We start from the raw sequence: 6,642 nt of genomic DNA, 5'->3' as shown, positions 1-6,642 counted from the left end.
CACTCTGTATGACTGAAGTGGGATTTGATTCAAGGACATCCTGGTTCCCGTTCCCATCCTCTTAAGTGCAACATTAGCTCTTGCCTGACACAAATCAGGCAGCTCAGATTAATATCCCATTCAGAATATTCCCTCTAGACAACATTTTGCAGCCAAAATGCCAGTGGAGATGTTTTCCCTTCCTCATTCCTATACTTTCCCAAACCACATATGCTCAATTGGGTCAGCTTTAACAGGCATCAATTGCTTTTTAGTTTCCTGAAATAGTAGCCTAATTAAACAACTTGATTTTAAACAAAATCCTTGGACAAAATACTTCTACATTCATTTTGAGTTTCTGCGCCCATAACCTTAAGAAACAGACTGCATAGTACATCTTTGTAAAATATGTATCAGTAAGAACAAATGAAGTGTCTAGCTGGGTCAGACCAAAGATCCAGCACCCTGCTTCCCATGGGGGCCAACAAGACGTCTCTGGGAAGCCCACAATAGTTGGATCAGGTGAAATAGGAAGTCTGTATCACAAAAGTGGCAAGCACACACTGATACAAATGTATTTACTCAAATAAACAGTAAAAGGAAGCCACAAGCATCTTGTATGCATTGAGTGCCCAGAAATGGCATTCTCTTTGATCAACCACTGCAACTACAGCCAACAAGCAACTTGGGGTGCAATTTGGTATTTGCAGGCCGAGTGGCTGTACAATTTGGGAGAAGCTCTGCTATATGGGCAAAACTTCTTATATTCTGTCAACATAGAGATACATCAGCAGAACTCCCGCAATAGACCAGCAGAGCAGCCAAAATGGGATGCAGAGTTGGGTGGGGTAGGTGGCATGGAGGAGTACACTTATGCCAAATCCTATGCACCTTCAATCCTTTGCCACCCACCATTGATGGCAGAACTTTACACCCATCCTCAACCTGGTGCAAGGAATTTCTCTCCCACTGAATTCAATGGAAGAGGGGGGAAATTAAGTAGTCTCAGATCACATCCTACCCCATCCCCCTTGGCAGTGCTTAAGATAGGACAGAACTCAACACACCATCACAGCACAGCACCACCAGTATATCAGGAAGCGAGATGACAGGGTGTGTGGCACGGGGGCAATATCAGATGGAGTAGAGATGCTATGGTATTGTCTTGCATGCTCTCTCTCTCTCTCTCTCTCTGTGCGTGTGTGTGCGCGTGCGCGTGCAGTGCTGCTAGATGTGTGCTGGGGACATTTTCCCATTCAGTGAGGTCACTGGCTACATCTTTTCTGGGTGTTTGTGATGACATGTAGAAACAATGTATAACAACACAAGTTCATGCACAACAGCTACACCAGTGTCCTGGCCTATAAAGGTTCCTCTTAACAGACATTCTGCTACCCATGTAGTTCCCATGCCATTCAGATAAGGCTGCATTCTGATTGCTAACCTGACTGTATCCTAGAATGATTATTTACATGTCACCAAAGAAAGATGGCAAAAGGTAGCACAGATTTGAATAAAACCTTTGTGCTAATTTATATTGTTACATGCCACCTGCAAGCTCTGCTGAGCGGTAGCAAGATTCCAAGGGGTTCCAGGCACTCACCCAGGGTTGTTTTTCGGTTGGGGAAATCAAGGCACAGTGGAGAATAGTTACTTTAAGAAATATGGTTTATTTTACATATACTTACACCTAAGGCCTTCAGTGGAGGGGGTACAGAACATTATACCCCAAAGCTGAAAATTGAAGGGTACTTATCAGGGACAGGGAACCAGTGTGTCTCTATATGTTGCTAGACTACAGCTATCATCCTTGACCATTTGTCTTGTTGGCTGGGGCAGATGGGAGCTGAGTCCAGCAATAGCTGGAAGGCTACAAGTTTCTGTTCCTGATGTAGAGGCAGAAGCTTGTGACCCAAGAGTCTCCCAGGGTGCTACCATTATAAAATTGGGTAGGTGCATCAACAAGCAGAAACAAGGAGCCTGCAAGTGTGGGTGCATATGGTCCAAAAGGACAAGAGAGTCAACACCCTTAGAAGAAGGAACTGAGTAATGCAAAATTATAGTGATGTGCTCAGTGAATTGAGATATAAAGGCAGAGTTCCAAGCTGTACATATTTATACCTTGGCAGGGAGCCACTGCTCTATACAGCAGGTGTCAAAGCACGTGTCTCTCTTAGAACATGTGTCTTAGAGGTGCTTCTTGTTGCTTAAGGAGATAACTGTGCATCTTCTTAGGAGCAGAGTGTGCCCTGCCAAGATGCCCATGTTACACCAAACCATGCAAATCATTATTAACTGAATTCACCGCCATGTTTGCATGATGCATTACTGTGTTAACTAAAGAGTGTTATCTCAGAAAACAGACGTGAAAAAGCTGTTACAATCTGAACTCTCCTTTTGTTTAATTGTTGATTGCTATAGCCCTTGGCTTTCAGTTATGGAAAAAAACTTTCCATGACAACACCATTACCATATATAATTCCTATGGCAAAATAATATGAATCCCAGCAGGTAAGTCTGTGAGCTGTCAAAACCTGACCTCCCATGCTATTCTTTTGTCCCCTTTAGGACCAATGGCGATTCCGAACCCCTCCAGATATTGTTGGGCTCCAACTTCCATCAGCACCAGCCAGCATGGCCAAAGGAACATAGGAAGCTGCATGAGACCATTGCTTGATTTAGCTCGGTATTGTCTACATTGATGGACAGATGCTCTCTGACCTTTCAGGAAGCGGCCTGTCGCCAGGAGACACTTGAGGCTGAACCTGGGACCTTTTTTGCATGTGCAGCAGATGCTCTTCCATTGAGCTACAGGCCAGGAAAGTCTGGAAGACCGCAGATCCCCCAACCTATTTTAGGCTGTAGCCTAAAGTAAAGAGCCCCTTGTTGCTGGCATCTGTCTGTCTCAAAAGCAGTGCTATAGCTATGGGGGTGGCTAGCTCCCCCCCCCCCATGAAGCGTCCATTGAGGCTCCTGGGTGAAATAAAACCTAGTTTCTCCCTTCTCAAAAGACAATGGAGTGCACCTCTGAGGGTGAAATCAAACCGCTGGGTTAGCAGCAGCAAAGTGAGCTTCCTGGGGCACAAGCCTGGGCAGTGTGTATGGAGGTCCCGGGCTGCCCAGGCGACAAGACTTCCCTCTTGGCCTCACTGGTGTGGTCCAAAGGAAAGCAGAGCAATACGCTTGGCACCAGGGGTTGCTGGAAGGAGACGTACAAGCTGCCATCCAACCACTTTAGGGACTCCACGCCGGATTTGTGTTGGGTTTACTCCTTAGTCCTTCCTTGTCCTGAAGATTCTCCATTACTTTGGGGGTACACTTGCAGGGCAGGGAAAAGTTCCGCTTTCTCTGGGCTCGCTGTACCGCGCTGCTGAGAGAAGCAGCCCCTCCGCCTCTGCAGCCAATTAAAGCGCAGGCCTGGGACCGCGAAGCAACTCCCGGCTGGAGGGACTCGGCGGCCAGGTGTCTGCGGTTGACCGGAGAGCGCGCGCATTCCCACGCCGCCGGCCGCTCGGCAAGCCCGAGCCGAGATCAGCAGCACCTGTTGCCAGGGACGGTTTGACCCGCGGCGTGCGGAGGAGGCAGAGGCGCTTCCACGAGACTTGGCTGCGCGGTCGCCCGCGTGCGCGAAGGGAAACGCAGAAAACTCCGCGGAGTCCTTTCTTGCGCCGCAGGTGGGCAGCTGCCTCGCTCCCCCCGCCCCCGCCGCCTGATATAAAGAGAAGAGAGGCTTTTTCCTTCCCTCCAGAGAGAGCGCTCGCTCGCTCGCTCGCGCGCGCAGCACTGCAAGGTACCGTAGCCCAAGCCGGGGAAGCGCCTGGTTTCCCTCGTGGCCGAATTGCTTTGCGGCTCCCCACGGATTCTTCTGCCTCCGCCGTTTCCCCCTCTGGAGCGGAGGAGGGCGCCCGGCGGGGAGCCCGCTCTGATTGGCTGCCACTGACTGGCCCGGCGCAAAGCAGGCAGCGCGCTGCCTACCCAAGAAAGGCAGCGGGAGGGAAAGCGGGAGAAGCCGGCTGCCTCAGAGAGCGAGGAGAGGAGGCAGCCAGCCAGCCCGCCCGTGAAGGAGCTTGAAGGTCTGCTCGGCGCGGGCTTTCCTGTCGCTTCATCCCGGGACAGCAACTTCACTGAAGCGGCGGCGGAGGGGCGCGCAAAGTGTTAGCAGGCAGCAGCCGCGGCGGCTGAGCGGCTTTGACTTCCCTCCGCGGCGCCGGATAGCGAGCGAAAGACGCGGGACGGAGCGAATGGTGGAGGCGGCGCGCTCCTTCCCCGCCGTGCGAGACGCCCGCCTGGCCTCTACCCGGAGGAGAGGACGGCGCGAAGAGCCGCCGCGGAGCAGATGCAGCCGGCCACGTGAGCAGCGGGGCAGCTGGACCATGGCGGGGGCGTCCGGGCTGCTCTCTCTGCAATGGTGAGACCTCGCTCCTGCTGGGATGCCCGCGCGCGCGTCCCAGTCTCCCCAGTTGCTTTATTTCCGATCGCTGGTTTATTTTATCTCTGGACCTCTTTTCCCAAAAGGAAAGTAAGCCAGAGTTGCCTCTCCACCCCCCTCGTGAGGTCAGGTTCTGCCAGGCTGCCTAGGGATGATGAGGTATTCTGCATATGTTCAGAGGCACTCTTGCGTCTACTAATACCGGTTTGCAGGGCTGAAAACAATCCCCTATTGGCTTGCACGCTGCTGACAGGTTTCCCGGAAGTTGTTACGGAGAATCTATCTTTCGAAGGCATGTTCGCACACGCACTATCGGGTGGTTCTGGGTCGCCTGCCTCCAGATAGTGCCTGGAAGTAATCTGCTAGAGTAGAGGACTCTTAAAAAGAAGGCAGCCTTCCTGCTGGAAAATATGACAATACCTGGGAAGCAGCCCAACGTAAATAATCCGGATCAGAAGAAATATAACCTTGGTTTGAAAGAGGGTGTCAAAAACAAAAGTTTCCTGCCTGTCCAAATGCGTCCACCGAATTAATTGCTAGGTGATGCTAGAGAGTTTATACATTGTGCTAGAGGTAGGTAAAGGAAGGTGGCAGAACTTTGAACTTTGCTTTATTATTGCTTTGTTTTGCTCCATAATTTCTTACCTGGTCAGAGAGGGAAGTTCTGTATTGGCAGCCCCCCCCCCCGCGATGTAATAGATATCTTCTGAAGTAACGGTACATTAGAAAGGGTTTTTTCCCCCCTTCGAAAGGAATAATAAAATGCATGAGTATCAAAAGCAAAAGTTTCCTGCCAGTGGAAATGCATACTGACCAAGTAACTAGGTGATGTTGTAGTATCTACGGTGTGTGTTAGTTATGTAAAGAGGAACGTGAAAAAGAGGAACCCGAGGAAACGTTGAACTGTGTTTAATTAGTGCTTTGCTTTGCTCTGTAATTACTTATAAGGAAGTTGTGTATTGGCAAGGGGCTGCCCCAGGTGATAATAGATAGCCTCTGATGTAAGTTAGAAACCTTTACTTCACTACTACTAAATACTGGGCATGGTGCAAACAAATGGAGCGTAGGCAACAAAGCACAAGTATCCTTTAAGAGGTAGAAAGTGAGGGGAGGAGGTGTGCAGGAACAAAGCTGGGGTTGGGGTTGGGATGGTGAGTGTCCTGTATGCTTTTATGGTATTGAGGTTCAGAGCATTGTGGAAGATGTTTCTTTTACTTAGCGGAACAGTGGATGGAAGAAAGAGCAGTGTATGTTAATGGAGAAGGGCTGCAGTTTCTTGGAGCTACCTAGGATTAAACTGCAGCAAAGTAAATAACTCATTGCAGTCAGTTTTGCCTTGCTGTTAAGCACAGAAAAGTGTGTGTGTGTGTGTGTGTGTGTGTGTGTGTGTGTGTGTGTGTGTGAACATAATATATAGGGAGGGGGAGCCAGTTCATGAATGCGAGGAAAGACACACAAATGAACTGAACTTAAAAATTCAACATAGAACACATTGGATTCAATAATATGCTGTACCACACAGCGACGCAAGAAGTAGTCTTAGGTTTCCATTTATTAAGGGAGCAACTTTACCACCACAGGATTTGAGAGCCATAGCTGTCATACTTTTCATGTTACAAGTATAGGATCATATCGCAAATGCAAATATGAATTTATGTAATTGAAATTGCTTTGCAATTTCAAATCATTTTCAGTAAAAAAATTATTTGCATTTTTTAAACATGTAGTTTTGTACCCTGTTATCTGTGAATATTGATATGGTCACATAAGTGAAGGGATTATTTTAAGGCCAGGTGCACACATCACATTCAAATGACTTGTTTTTCCACCATGCCATTATTGTAGGTGTCCAGCTGCACACATACACATTCAGTTACTAAATTTTTCAAGAACAATTTTTGTGTTTATTTGCACTCACTTTTAAAATTCTTTTTATTGATGCTTTCCTATAGTAATGACTCTGCTGACATGTAATGATCCTGTGCATGTCTACTCTGCAATAAGATCCACTGAATTCAATGGTCCTTTCTCATTAGTAAGTATAGGTTTGTCACCTAAGTGACATTTTGATGATGCTTGGACAAGTGAAACACCTTTTTTATCTACTGAACTGCCAATCAGCAGTAGAGAAAAGTGGAATTGGAAGAACATTTCTGGATATGTGCCAGGAAGGAATTTTCTGCTGAGCTCTGTTTCAACTGGTATATTTCTGTGGATTGGTAGATGCTTGAAGG

The 6,642-nt window shown here is 48.1% G+C and overlaps 1 protein-coding gene across 5 annotated transcripts in view; it reads left to right on the top strand.

Annotated features, from left to right (window-relative positions):
• Positions 1-3,717: 3,717 nt before the first annotated feature.
• The window catches only part of HTR4 (5-hydroxytryptamine receptor 4), a 159,854-nt gene continuing 156,929 nt past the window's right edge, over positions 3,718-6,642 (top strand). For 4 of the 5 annotated variants that reach the window (XM_081852146.1, XM_081852149.1, XM_081852151.1 and 1 more), the window contains exon 1: positions 3,718-4,387. The gene's annotated coding sequence lies outside the window, so the exon portion shown is untranslated. Of the gene's footprint in view, positions 4,388-4,408; positions 4,982-6,642 lie in introns of those variants that run through there. The other variant, XM_081852147.1, reaches the window with a different exon arrangement.

Source organism: Podarcis erhardii (genome assembly GCF_964252035.2).
Source record: "Podarcis erhardii genome assembly, chromosome: 2".
NCBI classification, from domain to species: domain Eukaryota; kingdom Metazoa; phylum Chordata; class Lepidosauria; order Squamata; family Lacertidae; genus Podarcis; species Podarcis erhardii.
The sequence above is the reverse complement of the archived record's forward strand: the minus strand, read 5'-3'. Positions and strand labels throughout refer to the sequence as shown.